The sequence below is a fragment of the Pinus tabuliformis genome, chromosome 5_1 (genome assembly GCF_031772625.1).
Source record: "Pinus tabuliformis cultivar Carrire ecotype Pingquan chromosome 5_1, CPIR1, whole genome shotgun sequence".
Taxonomy (NCBI): Eukaryota; Viridiplantae; Streptophyta; class Pinopsida; order Pinales; family Pinaceae; genus Pinus; species Pinus tabuliformis.
This window is the reverse complement of record NC_142305.1, coordinates 459,478,338-459,501,466: the sequence shown is the minus strand read 5'-3', so window position 1 is coordinate 459,501,466 and position 23,129 is coordinate 459,478,338. Positions and strand designations below refer to the sequence as shown.

Below are 23,129 nucleotides of genomic sequence, written 5' to 3'. Positions count from 1 at the left end.
TCAAAATTGTATTGTAAGATTCGTGAAAAAAATTAATAAATTAGACTATGTCTATATATATGACTAGGTCAAATTATATAAAAATAAATAAATAAAATATTTAAAATTATATATATATATATATATATATATATATATATATATAACAATTTTCTAGATCTATCAAATTCAAGAAGGATCGAATTTCTTGAGGTGCAAATATTTCCTCAAATTTTGCACTGGAAAAAATAAGTTCGCACTTTGAAATAATTGATCCCTCTCAAATCTTGATATATCTAAACTTAATATGAATCTACATTAATTTTAATTTTAAAATTTAAAATATATAATAAAATAAATTTTCAATGCTTAACAAGTAATTAATATATTAAACTTCCTGGATCGGGGCAACCAACGACCTTACTGTTTCCCATGCAAGGAGTTAATGTCCGGTACTGCCAGCTGCAGAGCAGCGTGGCCTCCCGGGACGTAAACTCATGCGAGCAGGGGAAGGTTATTAATGTTGGATCGGTTGGCGGATTCGCATTTATGTTCTGCGTTGATCGACGCAACATTCCTACTGTTATAATCATGCCGCTCCACAGTTCTTTCACCATGCCTTGTGCTCAGTTGCGCGGTAACGGAACCTGGTTTGCGGAGGCTGTTGGTGATGGACTAATTCTGGTTCACTGCCGCGAGCTCCAAGCCAACTCTATCAAGGGTAATTTCTCCCCTGTTCTGGATTCATGCATTGTGTTGTTGTCTGCAAGTTCTGTGGTCGTCTGTAAGTTTTGTTATTTTGTATTGTCGGTTGCAAGCTCTGTTGGGCATCCCTCTCGCCTCAATCGACTCTGTCCTGTTGGTTCTCCCGTCCATAATCCATTTGCGCCCTACCTCCTGTCTGTCATCATGGTTCGCTCGGGCAAGAGGCAACGTTCAGGGGGGCGTCGTGACAGTCGCTTGCATCCTCCAGTCGGTCATGCCATGGAAACTGCGCCGGAACCCTTCAATCCCTCCCCCGTCCATGAAGCTGGGCCTTCTATAAGTTCTGGTCGTAAGCCTATCCCGAACAGTGCTTTCCAAACCACGCACTTTAAATTTCAAAGTAATTTGCATAGGCCCCTGGTCACTGCTCACATCACCATTATTCTTTCGGAAGAGGAAAACCAAGTCTCCCCTTTGGCCTGCATCACCCCTGATCCTTCCCCAAGCAGTGAGCATTCCTCGGACAAAGACAGGATGGAGAATTGGAAAAATGAGAAATCTGAACAGGAAGAATTTCTCAAAAATATTCCTCCCCTTGAAGATACAGGACCTGCAGCTGAGGACGGGACTCATGGCGAGGCAGGCCATGCCATGGCAATCCCTGGCAGCGACTTGAGCGGCAATGAAGGTCTGAAGACTGATGATATAGGTCTGGCTGAGAAGAAGAACCATGGCCCAACAAAGGAGAAGTAGCGCCACTTGGGACTGTCTCTTTTTGTTTCGGCTACTGTTTCAGGCTCGCAGTCAAGGTTCAGTGCTAATGTCCTACTGTTTTTTGGCTCCCAGATGGGAATTTGGTGACACTTTTTTGGTTGCAATGTTTTTGTGTTTCTGTGCTCGCTTAGTTCTCCTTCTCGGCAACACATGTCTCTCTTTATGTCTGTTATCTGGTTTCTTGATCTTTGTAACTGGTTTCCCTGGCTTATGTCTGTAAAGGTGCAGTTCTGTTCTGTCGAGTGCTTCCAAGCCTCGATACTATGTAAAAATATTTTGCCTTACAGTTAATAGAAGTTAGTATTTGCAGAGAAAAAAAAAATTAATATATTAAACTAATTCCTACTCTATATACGTCAATAAAAATAAAATTCTTAAAATTATAATTTAATATTTATTTATTATTATTATTATTTTTAATTCTAAACAAAAATAATATTTACATAAAATCAATTCCTCTCGAATTTTCAAAAACTGAAATTAAAATAAGCTTTCATTAATCTATGAAGATCCTCGAAATCTAAAGAAAGTGACAATGGAGGGAATGTCTAAAAGTTGTTTATACTTACATTAAAAAGTATTAATTTTTTTAGTTTAATTTTTTTAAATATACATTTCAAAATGGATGTAAATGTTGGGTTGTGTTATATTCTTTTCACGACTAACCTATGTAGTGAACCGGTGGGTTAGAGGAGGGGCGGAGCCCCCCTTCGTTGCGCCGATTGCACAAACGGGGGGTTTGAGGGCGGCGCGTGGCCCCCCTCTACAGGATCCGGGCAGTGCGTTGGGAAATTTTTTTTGGACCCTATATTAGGTTGGGCGAACCTACCTATGGTTTTCAGTCCATGGTTTTAGACGCGATGGTTTTCGGTCCATGGTATTGGATGCTTCCGCATCTATAAATATGTATTGTAACATTGAAAGGAATATAATGAAAAATCAAGCTGGTTTTGGGATCCAGGAGAGAATCTCTATATATATGTGTTTTATGTATTATGCTCTCGCATTATTTATTTTCTTTGTTTTAGAATTTGTATACATGTAATTTCTTTACGAAGTTAAAACCTACAATAATTACCATCTATCGAAATCGATATTACTCTCAACTACCTGCAAACGCATAACACATACTAGTTTCATGACGTCTTTTTCTAAATCCATATCCACCCTTAGAAACTGGCTTTAATGTGTTTATACATATATGCACGTTTTATTATTTTAAACATTTTGGCATCTATAATTTTTGGAATACCATAAAGAAAGTATTTATGCCTTCCGTGAGTTTATTGTGAATGTTTTCTATGTTTATAGATTTGATTATTTTAAATATATTGACATTTATTGTTGTTGGAATATAGAAAAATGATTAAGATGAGGGGATAATAGTATGAATGTATTATTTTAAGGTTTAATTATGTATTATTGGTTAATAAAATAAGATTTATAATTATAATTTTTTTATAGATAAAATTATTGAGAATTATACTTATATATATAAAAGAGAATAAAATAGATAGATTTGAAGATTTTATTTTATTTTTGGTTTTTATATTTACTTATGTTATAATTTTTTCACTCAAGATTTAGTTTGGTTTTTTTAATTTTTTCTACTTTAAAGTTAGGTGTTTGAATTAAAATGAGACTTATCTATATGGTTTAGACAAGACCATTATTTAATCTAGTTTTTTTACAATATATTTGCTTATCTCATACTATGGAGTTTAAATTATACATTACTAGAGTGTTTTTTCCTTTTTTTTAATCATTTTGTCCATTGATTTGAAACTAGTGATAACAAGAAACTATACATCACCTTGGTTCCATTAGATTAGTTAAAGGATCCACCTTTCTTTTTGGCATTGAATTCTCAGGTTCACCTTACCTTTCAATCACCTTAATAATATGTCTCTCTTTTTGGATCTGTATATTCTTACTTTTATCCATAATGTAGGCGACAAAAGCATGGCCACTCTTCTGCTTGTGTTTCTCAACCCGGGCCCTATGTTTGATTTGTAACACCAGAGAAATCCGAGCTTCAAATTTCACAGGTAATCTCAAAGCAAATACCCATCGTTTCTCTATTTGTGAGTATTGTCATCTGAATATGATGTTGGGTTCTAGGAAAATGAGTTTTGGCTAGAAATGTTGTTGTTGTTGGATTTAGTGTAGCTGGTGTTGGTGTAGCGACTATTGCTGTTGTGTAGATTGCAACTTCCAATAAAGATACCCAAGTTATAGAGAAGGATGGCAAGGAGGTTTGGTTGATAAAGCTGGTGATGCTGGAGAAGGTGTTGTTGAGGATATTGGTGTTGTGCAGATTAAATATGCATATATCAGTCGGTTATTATTGAGGATTTCGACTTGTTTTGACACACTCGCTTGGGCTACAGGTTCTTGGTTCTAGTATTTTAGCACAATTGTTCAGGGTGATGTAGGTGATTAGTGGGCTCAGGGGGGAATAGAGTAGGATTCTGGTGCCCATTGATAGTATTGTGTTTCCCTCACTCTTGGTTGGGTGTAGATCCACACTCGAGAGTTCCTTTATGTAAGGATGTGATGCGGTGGCTTGTTTCCATTGGAAGTTTTCCCACGTCTATATGAGTTTATTTTGGTTCATGGCAGACATTGTGGGTCATCTGGGGGGAAGGGGATTGGAAATCCATGGATATTGGTTCAGATGAGATTCCATTAGGGGCAATTTGGATTTCATTATATGGCTAGGCAAGGTCTACCTCTCTATTGGCAGTGGTTTCTCTTACATGGATTTTTTGATTGGTCATCACATTAGAGATGGGTCCATTAAGTACTAGATAGGCTCTATTCACTTAGGTAGGACTTCCACAAGGATTTTCTTGGGTAGTCACCTGGTAATGTGGTCTGCTCTTGGTTTCATTTGCTCTATTGGTGGTGGGCTCTCTTGTTTGGGGGCTTCTATGTGGTGTGTGGCATTACTTTGAATTGAGGCTTGTGTTTCTCTGCACTTCAAACATAATATGGCAATCTCTAGTGCATATGGTGGTCTATTTCAAGAAAATGTGGGAAAGGGGCAAGAGAAATGGAGGCAGCATGGGATATACTGGATGTGGTAACACATAAAACATAATTTACACACACATAATGTCTAAGCCAATAGAAATGGTAAATACAACTAGAGAATATTGTAATGTTAGATACGATGAAATAAATATGCACATTGCAAGCACCAAATTAAATAATTTTTAAAATTGGTGAATCAATGATCTTCTCATTCAAAGGAAAATTAAGCATACAACAATACATTATCACCATAATCTAAATGAAAATATTAAAAAGAGAAAAGGGTGTATCATTAACCTAGCTCAGATAGAACATCTTGATCTTCTAGATCCATGCAATCTAATAATTCCCCCATTATTGTCATTATCCCTTTACCAAGGCTCATCACTACCCCAAGCAGCCCCTTTATTCAGTTGCAAAATTTTATTTGTAAGTGACTTTTAGTTTTAGGGTTTTGTTTGAGGTGTAGATTTTTTAGTAAGTTACATTAGGTTAATAAAGGAGATTTGAGTTTGATAAAAATAAAAAGTTAATGGAATTTAAAGTTAAAACACACACATGGCCAAGGGGCAGTAGGAGATTGTTAGAAGTATCCATGTCTCCCTGTAGGAAGCAAGAGTGGTCAAGAAAAGACAAAGAATCCATCCAAGTATAGGGGATGGCCATGTTATGGGCATCCACTTTTAGTAAGACATGTCCTGGGAATTTTTCAAGGCATCCCCAGAAAATAAGGGATGGCCAAGAAAATTTACTTTATATCCTGGAAATCCCATCCTTGATGGATGTAGTGGATTTGTCGTAGACCCCTGACATTGTGTACAACTGGTTAGACAAAAAATGCATAGTTAAGTATTATAATAAACAATGTAGATAATAAGTACATGTCATTTCGTCAAGTTATTTCTCATCATAGACGTTTATCAATCTCAGAATGAAAAGTAGAATTAAAGTTCCTCAAGAAATAGTGGATACATGCTTAATTTGATCATTTGAAAACAAATATAGATGGGGATTACATGACAATCATAGACAAGTTGTCAGCATATCTTCATGAGAGTCACTTGTTTTGTACTTGTATACAACAACTAGAGACAAAATCAAGTTGGAACTTGGAATAGTACCATTGTACAATACGCTTGATTTCCTCAACATATAGAGTGAGAGTGTTTCATTACCCCACAAAAGGTTCAAATCCCCCAGCAACATGTTCACCCCTTGTGTGCCATCTTGTTCATGCAAGCGGGCTATCCCACCTGCATAAGCAAGTTGTTCCATGTGGATGGAGCCGGATACAACTCCTAGGAAAATATGGCAGAATAGATACCCTAGTCACAGGGTCTGGGTCTCAAGCCACATATTCACCCATTATGTACCATCTTTCCATACAAGCTAGTTGTCTCACTTGCATAAGCAGGCTTCTCCAACTTCCATGTGGATGGAACCAGATACAACACCTAGGAAAATATGGCAGAATAGATACCCCAGTCACGGATCTCAGTTGAAGTAGTAAATAAAAAATAACATTAAAAAAATGGTAATGTATTATCTAGGAGTTTTAGTGGAAATGTTTTCAAGTTGATAAAGTGGAGGATGTAGCATTACGGGCAAAGTTCAAGATGTGCAAGACCAGAATTTCTAGCAGTTCAAAAAAATCGAAGTAGAAAAATCATATAAATTTGTGATAAGTTAATGAATGGAAATTATATTATGCCAAAGCTTCCCTCAACAAGTTGTAATCCCATTTTCTGGCCATAAATTAACCCTAATTACTCTGCACTAGTAAGCAACAGACACATTTTCCAAGTGACAGAAAAACTAGTAATTCAAGCCAAGTATATAAAGAGTATTCCAACCATAGCTACTTTTTCGATAGAAATTTCTCCCAACAAACTTCGTTTTTATCAAATTGATAAAAACTCAAAAATAAGAATGGAAAATATTTGTGCAAGACACTAAGGGTTGGAGTGCATTTCCACAAAGAAATTGAAGTAAAAAAAAGACATGAATGGGTATGAGAGAAAATTGAAAGAAGAGACATACCTTCCTGCAAGCGTTGGTGGGGGTGAAGCAAACTTGGAGAGCATTACCTGATCCATCTGCTCTATGTAGCAATTGCAAGCTCTGTTCGACTCACCTTCACTGCAACAAATATTATTTCCCCTCTACTATGAGAATACTGTGAAGAACCATCAAACCCCACACTTCTGTTATCAATGATGTGCCTCCTACAAGCCTCCCGTGCAGGCGTTAAATTTGATAGGTCCCCCTACCCATCAGATAATTTTTTTTATGACGGTTTTATTTTTAAATCGCCCTTCACATGACTTTTAATATTTAATTTTACCCTGCATTGCAGCTAAAAGTGAAAAGTGGAGAAGACTATGTTACAACTAAAATAAGTGAGGCATTGGGATACAATTCTTTAGGACACTCTTACAGAGAAAGGCCTATGACAGTAATATGCCCAACAAAAGTAGAGAAGTAACATTGTCAGGTAGAGGATCTGCACATAGAATGGAGTCAGATAAGAGGAATCTTATGTGTCTAGTTTGATAAAGCAAGTGTATTCACCAACTATTGACCACAATATCAATGCAAGAAGCCTCAACCTAAATTGCACCTAGGTTAAGTGAACCAAATTCCTCAATTACCAAGGAAACAACTTCAAACATGGTTTTCTTGAACATGGTTGTCTTTTTGTTGTTCATGTCACAAGAAGTGAAAACTACATACAAGTTAGTTAATACAAGTTAAATATGGCTATAAAAGAGGATCCATTAAGTAACAAATGTAAAATTCCAAAATGATACCAGTTAAAGTAAGTTCATGATACTCCATAATGGTAAAAGATTGTGTTCTTTATGAACAATTGATATGCACAACGATATGAACTAGAATATTATGAGACCAACCAATTAACAACAAAATTTGAATGATGCAGGTTCCTAAGGCACGGGAGGGAAATATATTGTTGGCAACTTGGCATAACAAACTATGAAGAAATAAATTAACAACATTAGATTTACTGCCATAAAATACATCAATAAGATATAGAAAGTCAAAGCATCTATGATTTTACTCAAATACAAGTTTGAGAAGGCAAGTGATCGATACTTACAAAATATCCATAAGCCCAGTAACCTCCAATTGCAATGGGGAACATGCACATGACCACAAGTAAATAAGCAACCTTTGCTCCTCTCCACATTGGTACAAAGGTAGGATGCTTGAGACTAGATGGCATAGTAGCCTGCATTCTCAGATACAACTTCCTAGTCAATCACAGGAAAGAAACATCATCTATAAGGTAAGCTATCAACATGTAACCTTCTCTAAAAAATATGGACAAAGATAAGAAATCATAAGGAAACACAAGTCTATGCTGCTACAAAAGCATAATACCTATATTTCCAAAGCAAGATTGTTACCCCTGAAGGAAAAAGCAATAATTCCCAATGAATTCAAGACTGAGAATGTTGTTGTAGTGTCTGTCTTGGCCTTTAGGTTTTCACAAGATATGCCCAAGGGTCTAGATTTTCTTGTGGACAAACCCCAGACCATAGTGCAATATGTAATTGTAGTTATAGAACCTATAAGGGAGAGTCCTGCTATGGAGTTAAGATTAGACAACTGGGACAAAACAATGCAAAGGGACACAAAAACCAAATACCATTCCACTATAGTAAGTGGATTGGATCCACAAGTTGGGCCACAAACAATTTGTAAAAACAACTTCATTGTCTCTCCACCAATCAGTATCAGGGAAGTTGTCATCCTGGCTAATAGATAAACAATTGGAAATAGAGTCAACCATACACCAAGCCTCTCCCCTGCAATGTTTAAAGAAAAATTGACATTCATACATTCCTTCCATCTAGGATTATTATATCCAACATTAATATATACTTGAATCTATTAGATCTACAAAAAATATATCTAAACTCATATTTTTAGACCTAAAATTGAAGATTGTATGGACTCTGCATTGGAGATAGCAATCCACACTTTGATATCCAATTGAAACAGGCATGTAGCTTAAGCTTAGTAATAAAGAAGCCTAGATATCAAGATTGTAATTGCAGAAGGTATATATTATTGTTACCAAATGCAACATGCACAAGCTCCACATATTTGTTGTAGCGTTCCCTCAGAACAACTTCATGAAGCATGATAAGAACCCACATAGTGTAGAGTTGCCACATGTATGCTATGGTCAAACAAATTATTCCCCAGCTCATGTTTATATTCATGGATAAGAAAGTACAAATCACAACAAAGTTGCAGAAGGAATAAACCCACAACACCACACTTCTATATTCATAGCTCTGAGAGGCACGTGCACATTCTACAACCAAGGTAGAGGTAGTAATATCAATGATTTTGAATCCCAACAGCTTAAAGGACTATTTAAGCCCATCAAGTGGGTGTAAAAACATAAAAATTGTTACCTTTAAGAATTCAAAACATAAAAATTGGTACTTTTAGGAATTCAATATTTATTTGAACAGATCTAGGAATCTTGTTTATACTCATGGGAAAGAAACTACAAATCACAACAATGTTAAAGAAGGAATAAACCCACAACAACACACTTCTATATTCATAGCTCTAAAAGGCACATTCTAAAGCCAAGGTAGTAATATCAATTATTTTGAATCCCAACAACTTAAATGACTATTTAACTCTGTCGATTGGGTGCAAAAACATTAAAATTGTTATTTTTAGGAATTCAAAACATAAAATTGTTATTTTTAAAAATTCAATATTTATTTGAACAGATATGGAGTTATGGAGTTTAGATGGATCTATTTAAATATTAGTTAAAGATGGATCTATTTAAATATAAAACTAATAGAACTCAGTTCTAAGTTATGATACAAATCTCAAATAATGTCACAATACAAATATCAAAGAAAAAAGAAAATGCAAATGAAAACAAAGGTTGCAAAAGAAACAAACCCACGACAACCCACATTTTTATCCATTGCAGCTGAGACACATTCTACAGAGGAAATCCATGTATTTATCCATTACATTCAATTGGACTGACACATTCTACAACCTAATTAGATATAGCAATATCAATATGATTTAATCACACCAAGTCAGTGTGAAAACTTTGAGATTTTTAACCTGAGGAATTTGATCATTTTTTAAGTATAACAGATCAGGGTCAAGATGAATCTAAAATCACTTCAAATTATTTTGAAAAATACATCCATGTGATCTAACATCATATCATATTTTGATGAATCTAAAAATCAATTTTGTTAAAAAACCAATGAAAACATGAAAGAAAAAAGACAGAGAAATCAAGAACATTCTACATACCATCCCAAGAAGGTAAAATCCATTAGCATTGTTATCACCCCAAGAAACTCTCCTAGGTTGTATCTCAGAGATGCTCAGGAACATTACAAACTCAACAAAAATGTTGTAAATAGGTGGAGGAATGGAAGGAATGATGCATATTCAAGCCAGATAACCACTTCTACTGTGCTTAACCCCAGACTTGGGTGAACACCCCCAAACAACAATGTTTTAGACCACCAATTACTCACAGTTTGAGGATTAAGTGAACATGGAGAATACTGACCACACCAGTAGATGCACAAGACCATGTAATGGCTGGCTGCAACTAGTAAAGAGGTTTGCAAATCTATTTCCTAATGCACAGACAGGATGACAACTCTCTAGCACTAAGTCAACAGAAACCTGCATAGCACATTCAATAATACATACTAGATTTTAACACAAAGGTGGGATGACAACCCCTCTAATGCTAAACATCAAGAGCACATGAAAAATACATAATAGGCGCAGCCTAGAACAGAATAGAAGTGGAAAGTGAGCAATTGATAACAAAAGAAGCTTGTATTAGCTGAAAATGAAGACCAGACGATGCAGGTATCACAGTAGTTACAGTCTCCAGAAGTTGAACCTTACATCAAAACTACAACCATCAACCCTCATTACATCTTGTTTCTGGGTATATATAAAGTTTGTTTACAAATATATCCTGTTGTTCTATGCGTGGAGGGGTCATAAGTGACCACCAACCACATTAACTGTCTAAAATGGCCTCTGCTACGATCTGCTGCTTCAATGAATGAATTTGACATTCTCTGGTACTTTTTTGTACTCCTCGAGCAGGTGGAGTGTTGTATGAATAAATTTCCATAACTGCTGAAGGCGTTTAACTGCTCGAGGATTTTCCTTTCTCTCTCAGCCATGCTTCTCTTTGAACGCAGCTGTTGAGGAGTAATGTCGCGGGGTACTAGTAGGTGATTGCCTTCTTCCTTTAGATGCACAGGAAAGGCCAAAAACACAAAAATTGCATGAGGAATGAATGGAGGGTAGGGAATAAATATTAGCTGTTGGATGGAACAGACGGATGGCTGAGATCTCTTGGCGGGAGGCATTGGGAGGACGCGGGGCAGAGTGATTATGAGCCATCGGATCACACGTATGGACGACGAAGATCGTTTGATAAGGAGTATCGAGAGGTACATGAGCAGGGAGATCGTGGGTTGTTGGATCTCGGGTGGGGAGATCCAATGGTCGTCGCGTGAGGAATTTACACGAGGGTTAGCGAGCGGGGAGGGTGGTTTTGTTGGCAGGCAGTATTCCCCACACCGCTTTTGGAGCTGCGGCGGTATCCGTATATGGGTTCGCGATCACATTTACAGCACGACACGTGGCGGATGGGACCGGCGGGAAACCGCTTTCCCTGCGCATTAACGTGTGGTTAAGTTACGGGCGTGGGATGAGCGATCACCGTTGGATCTCACGGTGGATGCGATCGACGGTGGAGGAAAAGAACAGGGTTTAGCGCGTGGGAAAAAGGGCTGTGGTGGCGGGGAAAGTTGGTGAACGCACGCGGTCACATGAATACAGTTATATGATAGTTTAAGCTCCGCTCTCGAGGTTAAGAGCTTTATATGGATTTTAACGAGTGACCCGGGAAATGGAGACAGATGAGGCGGAGGGAAAGGTTAAAGCGGCCATTAAGAATCTTCTTTTAGCAAAACCAAGAACCGAGTCCACCTCAGCTCCTCGAACTGTAGCAGAGCTAACACTGGCTCCTTCTGGGGATGAGATCCTCCCTGTGAGGTCTCAAGAACCTGCAGATCAATGCCTTCCTGATGAAAACAAATTAGCAAAATTCCTAGTGTTCCATTGGGCATGGAGTTTGACTGAACCTACACTAAGACTGCTAAAATCAAATATTTACAATTTTTAAGGCCAAAAGACCTTAAATCACATAAATTTTCAAAAAACGCCCATTAACTGGGCCATCAAAAACTGCTTCTCCCCCCATACTTTTCAGTATGAAGGTATTGTTCCCTTGAATCTGAGAAATGATGAAAGGCCCTGTCCAGAAAGCATCAAACTTCCCATGGTTGCCTTTCTTTTCTTTCAGTGCATCCCATTTCAGAACCAAGTCTCCAACCTGAAAACAATCTGATTTTGTCCCTTTGTCAAAAGCTTCCTTGATCTTTTTCTGATGTGTTGCAGCCTTTTCAATCAGCTGTTCTCGGATTTGATGTACCTCTGCCAAATCAGTGATCCTTTTTGCCATGTCTTCTTCCTCATTTTGTTCTTGTTGCAGAAAGTATGCCACAGGGAGAGTTAACTGAATTGGGAATACAACTACAGTGCCATATACCATCCTGAATGGAGAATTTCCTGTGGATTTTTTAATGGTCACTCTATCAGCCCACAGTGCATACTTGAGCTTAGAATCCCAATTCTTTTTTTTGTCTTCTAGCAGTTTTTTAATTATCCTTATCATGCTTTTATTAGAGGATTCTGCTAGACCATTACCTTGAGGATAGTATGAGGTGGAATGAACCAGTTTAATACCCATTGAATCACACAAATCCACCAATTCCTTTGCCCTGAAGGTTGTTGCATTGTCTGTGACTAACTTATGTGGACAACGAAATCTGGTAAAGATATTTTCAATTCAAAACTTCATGACCACATTATGATCAGCCTTCCTGGTAGGGATTGCTTCAATCCACTTAGTGAAATAATCAGTGGCTACTAATATCCATCTGTGCTGGCCACTGGAATGTGGATTGATCTCTCCAATGAAATCCAAGCCCCACTGCTGAAAAGGTCCTTTTGCATGTATTGGTTTTAAGGGCAGGGACTTCAATTGCTTCCTTCCTTCAAATCTTTGGCACCTGTCACAAGATTTAACAAATGAAAATATATAAAAAAAATAAACTGGGCCAATAGTACCCGGCTCTGAGAATCTTATGGGCAGTGGTTTTCCAATAATGGTGCCCTCCACACATGCTGGAATGAAATTGCTGCATGACTTCTATTGACTGTTCTTTGTCCAGACACCTCAAAAGCATTCCAGATGGATCCCTCCAATAGAGCAGATTTTTATTAATGCAATATTTAGCTGCCCTAAGCTTTATAGTTCTGGCTTGACTTGTGCTTGAGCCTGGAGGGATTTCTAGCTTCAGCAAGAATTTAACTATTGCAGAATACCAATCACAAGAAGCTAGATTTTTGGCCACTGACTGCTTTCTCTCTGGTTCAGCTGCTTCCTCTTCTTCATCTGTCTGACCAATTTATGCAATTGTGCACAGGAAATCAATATCCAATGATCTACAATTTTCTTCAGCCAATAACTTGGCAAGACCCTGACCTCTGACAAGTTTGGTGGGCTTTAATTCTATATTAAATTCAATTAGCTTTGCAATCCATTTAGCCCTTCTTCCATCAGCATCAGGTTGTGTTAAGACATATTTTATTGCAGCAGAGGGTACATATGCAATTATCTTGGAATGCAGAATGTAAACTCTGAAAGCTTTCAAGGATTTGATAAGAGCATATGCTTGTTTTTCAATGATATCATACCTCAGCTCAGCATCCCTTAAGTTTTTGCTGAAAAATGCCACCGGATGCTCTGAGCCTTCTTCATCTGCTTGCAATAACACTGCTGCAAGGGTGTCATTAGAGGCAAAAGAAAATATATGGAACTCCTTTTTGTAATCTGGACTTATTAAAATGGGAGCCTCCATAATAGCTTTCTTAATGGACTCAAAAGATCCTCTTTCTATATCAGTCCATTTGATCTCTGACCCATTTTTCAACATGGAGGTAATATGCTTCATCAGCTCTGCAAAATTTGGGATAAACCTCCTCACAAAAATAATCTTGCCCAGAAAGGACTGAATATCCTTCTTTGATCTCGGGACAGACAAAGTCTGTATTGCTTTTACTCTTTCTGGGTCAATTCGGACACTTGCAGCAGAAACAACATGTCCTAACAACTTGCCTTCTTCTAAAGCAAATTGTGATTTTTTAGGATTGACTGAAATCCCAAACCTCATGCACTTCAGAAACACTTTCTCTAAATGCTGCAAATGATCTTGATGGCTGCTGAAATATACTGTTATATCATCAAGGTAGATAAGGACAAAATTATCCTTCTCTCCCACAAATGCTATATCCATAACTCTCTGAAAGGTAGCTCCAACATTCATCAACACATAAGGCATCTTGGCATACATAAAAGTGCCCCAAGGAGTGATGAATATAGTCTTCTCTTGGTCATCTGGATGCACAACAATTTGATTAAACCCTAAAAATCCATCCAAGAAAGACATACTTTAGCTCCTGAGACTTTTTACAGCAAATGCTCCATCTTGGGTAGAGGATAATTGTCTTTCTTAGAGCATTTGTTCAAGTTTCTGAAATCAACATAGAGTCTGATTTCTCCACTTTTCTTCCTCACTACCACCAAGTTGGCTACCCATTTTGAATATCTGAGAGGAACTATGATCTTGGCAGCCAGCAACTTTTTAATTTCTTTTTCAATCAGAGGAAGAAGCATAGGATTTATTAGTCTCAACTTTTGTTTGAAAGGTATGGTGTCTTTCTTCAGAGGGATTTTATGCTGAATAATCTTTTTATCATAGATTTTCAGGTCACTATACTCCTAGGCAAACACATCAGCAAATTGCTTCATTAGATTGCGATATTCAGAACTTTGATCAACAGACAAATGGGAAGAAAGAATTATGTATCTAGGCTGACCTGGACTTCCTATATCATCCTTACAGAATGCAGATTGATCTTCTTTTTTAGCAGCCTTGTAAGGCACATCATTCTGGTCAAACAGTCTTTCTAAAGGAATTAAACCCTTAGGTATATAATTACTGGGAAGCTGGACAATGTTATCTTTGCCAATTTTATTTCTAAGCTGTGATTGGGGGTTTTCTTCCAAGGCTTCATTCTCTTGGTCAATTTGCATTTCAGAAAACTCCTCAATGGCTTGCAGAAACCTATTTATTTCATCATCATCTTCAAAAACTTTCCAATGCTGGACATTATCAGGCAATGATGACCTATACTTCATTTGGACTTCATAAACTAGTCTGGGAGGCATGGGAGGGACAAACATGCTAGCAGACATAGCAAGGGAATCAGCAAGCTGATTTTTGGCTCTAGGGATATATGAAATACAGAAATTATCAAAAGAATCTTTGAGTCTCCATACCTCATCTCTGTACGCTTTCAGCCTTGGGTGCTTTGCTTGAAATGTTTTGTTTACTTGCTGAATGATCAAATCAGCATCTCCAAACACCCTTATGTTCCTGATTCCTCTGTCTTTAGCTGCATTAAGGCCCAATAGCAGAGCCTCATACTCTACTATATTGTTAGTGACTTGAAAAGCCAGCTTGAAAGACAGATGTGTGCTTTCTTGCTCTGGAGATACTAGCACCACCCCTGCTCCTGTAGTCTCCCTGGAACATTCTCCATCAAAGAACATCTCCCAAACTTGACTTCCTTGCTCTTCTTTAGCCTGAACTGGTTTCTTGATCTGCATTGAGGCCTTCTGAGATTCTTCTATTTGGAGAATACATGCTCCAAAATCTGTGTCCACAACATATATGGGATGATTAGTAGGATCCTTCTCATCACTGATGATGTATGCCAGCTGCACTTCTCTGTACAATCTCCTGCTTTCTCCTCCAAAAACTGGGACAGTGGCATAAGATAGATCTTTCTGTAATGTCCCACCTAGTCTCTTAATCCATCCTCTAGACAGTAGCATGCCAAACTTAGGAGGGACATCTGCTACCACAATATCCATCATCATACTCTTCATGGGCAGATGAGTTAAGGTAATGGCCAAGTCTTTGATTAATCCTAGGCATTTCACTTCCCTTGAATCAAAAGAGAATAAATCATGATATGGTCTAGTGATGTCAATGCCTAACTCGTCCATGACAGCTTTAGGCATCAAATTGTGGATGGCCCCTGTATCTAGCAGGCAGTTGTGGAGGATTTTGTCATGAATGGTCAATGAAACATAAAAAGATGCAGAATTATTATCAGCAGGTTCAATCATGGGGCTAAGCACAATAACGGGCTTATCATCTTGCAAATTGACAGAGTCAGTGGAGGTTTGTGTGGTTTCCAGCTCAAGAGCTTCAAGGATAAGCTTTCTAAACACTTCACTCTTTACCAACTCTACCAGAGGCACATATATTTTTAACTTCTGGACTTCTGACTCAAAGCTGAAAGAGGCAGGCACCTTATCAGAACTTCTTACCTCTTGGACTAGAGCTTTGAGGATGATTGGATCAATTGCTGGTATTTTCTGCCTGATATTCTGTGACTCTGTTTGGACAGCAGCTCTTTGGGTAGGATTCTCCTTGACATTTTTTGCATTTGACCTCAGATTATATCTTTGCTGTTCACCAGTCTGCAGAATAGCTTCTATGTCCGATTCTTAACTTATTTGGTCCTGCAGCAATGATTCTTCATATGCAACCAATGTAAAAAAAGCAACACTGCCATTATCTTCCATACAATGAATTTCATCTTCATCTTTTCCTCCTCCATGACTACATTCTGGAAAGGAGCTTTAACTTTTTGTTCTTCATTTGGTTCTTTTCCCCTCTGAATTATTTGTAACTGTTCATTTGCTCTTCTGAATGGATTTGGATTTCTTGGAGCAAATGTATTATGCTGCCTTGTCTTTCCTGAATTCTTCTCAACCTTCAGCTTAGATATTTTAGCAGCCAATGACTCTATCATCTTAGTCATTTTATCTAATTTTGGACCTGAAGATGAAGCAAAGGAAGAAGAAGCCTCGCCTCTCTGACTCCTTCTATCAACATGACTTTTTAGCTTTTCTGTAGCCATAATATTGGATTCCACCTCTAGTGCTACATCCTGCATGTCAGCTAGAGTGGCACATCTTCTTTCTCTCAATAACAGACAGAAATCAGAGTCAAAAGCATTGGCATAGGTGAGTTTGGCAGAAGTGGGGGTAGGCTTTACCTCAGCTGGTATCTTACTATATATGATTAAATCTTTTATTGAAATCAAGCAAAGATTCCCCATTCTCCCTCTTCAGGTTACCAAACTCAGTATGATAATATAGAAAATCTTTTTTATCTCCCAGTGCTTCAAAAATGCATCATCTAAGGCTTCAATATCATCAATAGATCTAGGGGCTAGTTCTTTGAACCACTTTCTAGCCTCTCCATCAAGGCTTTGTACGAAAACTCTCATCCACACATCATTTTCACTTATGTCCAAGTTATCAGCATAACTACAGAAAGCTTCAAGGTGTTCTTCTGCTATTACTCCCTCTGTACTAGTGAACTTAGGCATATACTTCTGGTATTCTCTTGTAGGCATAGTGTTCAAAGGAACGGGCAAGACCAGAGGTCCATACCTGGCAGTTACAATTCTTTCTATCTTCGTAGGTGCTTGCTGGCCTGCCATGACTGGGGTATGTGGAAGGACATTGGCAGATTGAGCAGTATGAAACAATGAAATGGATGACAGAGACAAAGGGATGTTATGGACTATGTGGGAAACTCTCTTTGGACTGAGATTCAAAGGGAAACTAACTGAACAAGGAGCTGTATGAATCTCTAAAGGAAGTTTCTCACTTGCAAAGCTAGGCTCTAAAACTTCAAACTGTATATCTTCAGCTATAACCTTATCTTTCAGAGATGCATGAGTTTTCTTAGGCTTACCTGATCCTGATGCTCCTTTCTATGATGTTTTCTTCAACTTGACAATCTTCTCAGGGTCAGGCACTGATTCATCTAGTGATTTCTAAGGATTTCTTCGAGTCACAAACTGAGCCAGAATTGCAATGTGGAGTCGCCAAAGGTTGGTCTTCCTCCAGTAGAGTCACCAGATAGATGATTACAACCAGAAATGTGCCCAGACCTTGTCTATCATCAAAATTTGGAACTGTGTCGTTTCCAAGGGAAGCTAAGCTTCAGTCTCCTCTCCCCGACAATGGCGCCAATTAATGTTATCACCCCAAGAAACTTTCCTAGGTTGTATCTCAGAGATGCTCGGGAACATTACAAACTCAACAAAAATGTTGGAAATAGGTGGAGGAATGGAAGGAATGATGCATGTTCAAGCCAGATAACCACTTCTACTATGCTTAACCCCAGACATGGGTGAACACCCCCAGGCTACAAGGCTTTAGACCACCAATTACTCACAGTTTTAGGATTAAGTGAACATGGAGAATACTGACCACACCAGCAGATGCACAAGACCATGTAATGGCCGGCTGCAACTAGTAAAGAGGTCTGCAAATCTATTTCCTAATGCACAGACAGGATGACAGCTCTCTGGCACTAAGTAAATAGAAACCTGCATAGCACATTCAATAATACATACTATATTTTAACACAGAGGTGGGATGACAACCCCTCTAATGCTAAACATCAAGAGCAAATGAAAAATACATAACAGGTGCAGCCTAGAACAAAATAGAAGTGGAAAGTGAGCAATTAACAACAAAAGAAGCTTGTATTAGCTGAAAATGAAGACCAGACGCTGCAGGTATCACAGTAGTTACAGTCTCCAGAAGTTGAACCTTACATCAAAACTACAACCATCAACCCTCATTACATCTTGTTTCTGGGTATATATAGAGTTTGTTTACAAAGATATCCTGTTGTTCTATGCGTGGAGGGGTCATAATTGACCACCAACCACATTAACTGTCTAAAATGGGCCTCTGCTACGATGTGCTGTTTCAATGAATGAATTTGACATTCTCTTGTACTTTGTTGTACTCCTCAAGCAGGTGGAGTGTTGTATGAATAAATTACCATAACTGCTGAAGGCATTTAACTGCTCGAGGATTGTCCTTTCTCTCTTAGCCATTCTGCTCTTTGAACGCAGTCGTTGAGGAGTAATGGTGCAAGGTACTGGTAGGTGATCGCCTTCTTCCTTCAGATGCACAGGATAGGCCAAAAACACGAAAACTGCATGGGGAATGAATGGAGGGCAGGGAATAAATATTAGCCATTGGATGGAACAGACGGATGGCTGAGATCTCTTGGCGGGAGGCATTGGGAGGACGTGGGGTGAAGTGATTATGATCCGTCGGATCACATGTATGGACGATGGAGATCGTTTGATAAGGAGTATCGGGAGGTACGTGAGCGGGGAGATTGCGGGCCGTTGGATCTCGGGCGGGGAGATCCAACGGTCGTCGGGCGAGGAAGTTGCGCGAGGGTTAGCAAGCGGGGAGGGCGGTTTTGTTGGCGGGCGGTATTCCCCGCACCGCTTTTGGAGCTGCGGCGGTATCCGTATATGGGCTCGCGATCACGTTTACAGCACGACACATGGCGGATGGGACCGGCGGGAAACCGCTTTCCCCGCGCATTAACGTGTGGTTAAGTTACGGGCGCGGGACGAGCGATCACTGTTGGATCTCACGGTGGATGTGATCGACGGTGGAGGAAAAGAACAGGGTTTAGCGTGCGGGAAAAAGGGTTGTGGTGGCAGGGAAAGTTGGTGAATGCGCGCGGTCACACGAATACAGTTATATGACAGTTTAAGCTCCGCTCTCGGGGTTAAGAGCCTTATATGGATTTTAACGAGTGACCCGGGAAATGGAGGTGAAAGGGAGACAGATGAGGCGGAGGGGAAGGTTAAAGCGGCCATTAAGAATCTTCTTTCAGCAAAACCAAGAGCCGAGTCCACCTCAACTCCTCGAACTGTAGCAGAGCTAACAGGCATAATCAAGGTCTGTGATGAGCCTCAGAAATGGGTAATTATATGGGCTCGTTTTACCTCCTAACCTAGTCAAATAAAAATTTCTCTTAGCTTATTGTATGATTTTCTGATTATATTTATGCTTATAGAGTGAGTTGAGTTAGTTATGATGCCATGTGGTCTAACATGTGTTTAATGCAAATTATTGATGATTTTTGAGATCAAAGTCAAGGATCTAGTGGACAAATAGCAACAATAACTCGAAGTGGACAAAGGAGAGGACTTATAGGAGGGAATCCCTCTCATTTATTACTCCTCACTTCGAATTCCCCTTCATTCAGCTCGGAGTACAAGCAGCCAAGTCATGCACTAGAAGGCAGTTGAGCAAGTGGAGGATGACTGATGATTATCTTGAGTTTTGGGAGCCAAGCCTCCCTGACTTTAAGGAAGTTGTTGGTAGCTTCATTTGTATAAGTAGAGAGGCCTAGGGCCTCACTAGGGTCAGATTTTTGTTGTACTTTTGCTTATGTAAACTCTGCTCAACTTCGAGCTTATTATTTTGACAGTTCCATGTAATCTTGTTATTGTTTTGGAAATAAAGATGGAATCCTTTTTGAGTTAGCACTGAGTTACCTCAGAGGGATGAAGCTCTTGGGTTAGGGCCCAATCCAAGCAGCCAAGCTCCTCTTTACTTGTATTTGTATGTTTTATTTTAGTTTGTAGATTAGGTTGTTGTTAGATGTATTTCTCTCATGGTTAAGAATAGGTTGTTTTTGATGATTCAGTAGTTTGCTTCCATTTGTGCTTTCTATAGCAGGTTAAGAAGTGATAAAGAAAAGATTCAAAAGGCTAGCAATAGTGCCTTGGTCTCTCTTCCTCCCTTTGGAACCATGATTTGAGGCGAAGACCCTCTTGCTGCCCCAAAAACACAAATTTTCCTCATTCATAGGAGTTCTAGTGTTTGCAGTTTTTGTGGTTAATAGTCTAGTTTTGTTTTTCTTCCGAACTTCTCCATCATGCTCATTTATTTATTTACAACAGTCTTCTTTTATGCTTTCCTTTCTTGCAACATTTCTTAGCATTTCCTTTCAAAGATCATAGTTTAGACTAGTTTGATGCAAAACTCTGTTTTGCTAGATGCACTTATTTCATTTATTGCTTAATCTCATTGGTTGACTGTCAGTTGTTTATGTAGAAGATATTTTATAGTATTAGGCCAGCCTATCAACCATCCCATCCTCCATTTGATCCATGCCCTACAGGTCGCTCAAGTCTCCCCTCAATTCTGCCTTAGTTTCATGCATTTTCTATAGAATTTCTTCCTATTTCCTTGAGAAAATCCAATCATCTTTCTCTCTCTTGATGATTCTTGGTAGACCCTAGGTGCCCTAACACCTCATTCAAACCTTCATCCACCTCCTTCACCCACTCTCACACCCTCAAAATAGCCAAAAATGCTCTCAGCCTCCTGCTGTAGGCCTCCTATAGAACGTTGTTTTTCCTCCTGTAGATTTCATGTGTCCTCCTGTAGATTTTCCTGTAGGCTTTCTTTTGAAGGTCGAGTATGGGAAAAGCCTCCAAAAGGCCATCTGAGACCTCCTATGACCCAACCACACCATCCTACATCCTCTCAAGTCCCAAAACCTCCCTTTAACGCCACCTATTCGCTGCCACATTCACAAACAAATAAATTACATGCATGTTAAATTCACATAAAAATACATGAAAATCCAAAAAGATGATTTCTGCTCATTTACTTCTAGAAATAGCTTAGTTAGATATTGTTTACTTCTTTGAATAGATGATGGCATCATTTTCATGGTTTTCATAGTGCTTTCTGCAAAAGTAGGATTAGTTGGTTAATTAAGATTTACTTGGTTTGCTTTACATTTCAGTCTTTCTCCTCTCTGCAGTTAGAGTAGTATCTATAGATTAGTCTTTCTCTTCTTTCATCACATATAAAGCTTCTTTTGGAATCCATAGAAGTTGGCTTGAGCTCCTAGTGATCTTGCGCCGACTGACCAAGTGACAACCTGCAGTAAGAACTAGTACTTGTGCATACAGCATTGTCGCTTCCAAGTTTGTTATGAACCACCGGGTTGATAAGAGTAAAGGAGGCAGCCTAGGAGTTGTAGATTTATTGCTGCAATATTGGTTCTCACCATCTTTTTGGTGTCGTTGCCGGGGAAACGTCAGAGTATTCTGTGATTACTGCTTTCTTCTATTTTTTTCTTGCAACATTTTGCTAATAGTTTATTTCAGCAAAAGTAGACTAATCCTTTCTTTTCCTTCAGTTCTGCATTTCCTTGCTTTCCTTTTCAATTATGAAAATTTCATTTCAGCAAGAGTAGACTAATTAATTAAATAAATGAAAATCGAGCCGAACTATTTTCTTACATCTTTTCTTGAATTTCCTATATATATAACCTAAATCTAGCTCCTGGATACATCATTAAGATCTGAAGAATATCTATTGACGCATCCCCTGATGATGGATTCAGTTGGTAGTCCGAAACGTTGGGTTCACTAAAACTCTATAACAGGTCATTCCTCCTATCTAAAAAGAGTAGACTAGTCATTTCTTTTCCTTCAATTTCTGCATTTCCTTGCTTTCCTTTCCAATTCTGCAAATTTCATTTCAGCAAGTTCCCTTCAGCTAGTTGCAATTTGTTTTGTTCAATCAATTTTAGTTTTGCAGGTACTATCAGTGTGGGGAAAAAAGAAACAAAAACCAACCAAAAATATTTCCTTTCATGCCTCGTAGGAATAGAGATAATTCAGGAAAATTTTTGCCCAACACCCCCACTGCTTCACACAGCCAGCCTTCTCTCTTCTTCGGTGGCTACGATCAAGAAGAACCCTTAGGTGCACAGCCAGACATATTTAAAGAACCTATAGGGGAAGAAGAAGAAGAAAACATTCTTTTGGAGCCAATGGCTGAACACAGAAATGCTAGGGGGAATGAGGAGAGAATAAAGGGTACCTTTCCCATTCGGGATACCAATGGGGACACCAAAATGAAGAATATAAACCCTTCCGCCCTACCTCATTTCCATGGTTTGACTACAGAAGATCTTGACACCTTTTTGTTTGAGTTTGTTGTTATCTGTCGAACCTATGACTATGCAGAAGATGAGAAAAATTTGAAATTGTTCCCTTCTACTCTCAAGGATGCAACATTGCGCTTTTTCATGGGATTACCTGGCAATATCATCACAACTTGGGCTCAAATGCAGCAAGCCTCTAATAACAAGTATCGAGACTATGGTAGGTCAAAAGATACTAAAGAAGAAATTTTTGAATGACTATAAGAAGTGATGAGTCCCTGGAAGACTATGAGGAGAGGTTCCAACTCAGTTACAAAAGGGTCGGGTGTACACTTGACCCTGAATCTCTGAAACTGGTCTTGCTCAGGGGAATTCGAGAAGATCTTCTAGACACCCACCATCTACTGGTCGGGCGAGACATCTACCAACTATCCTATGAGGACATAAAGATTGTTTTTAGAAACCATTCTAGAGTAGCCAGAAAGAAAGGTAGGGGGAGTCAGCCAGTACCTCTTCCTCTAACTCATCCATTAAAGGAGAAATTGGAAACATGCTAGAAGACTTCAA

The 23,129-nt window shown here is 38.7% G+C and overlaps 1 pseudogene; it reads right to left on the bottom strand.

Annotated features, from left to right (window-relative positions):
• Nucleotides 1-2,532: 2,532 nt before the first annotated feature.
• The window catches only part of LOC149165469 (lysine histidine transporter-like 8), a 35,558-nt pseudogene continuing 14,961 nt past the window's right edge, over nucleotides 2,533-23,129 (bottom strand).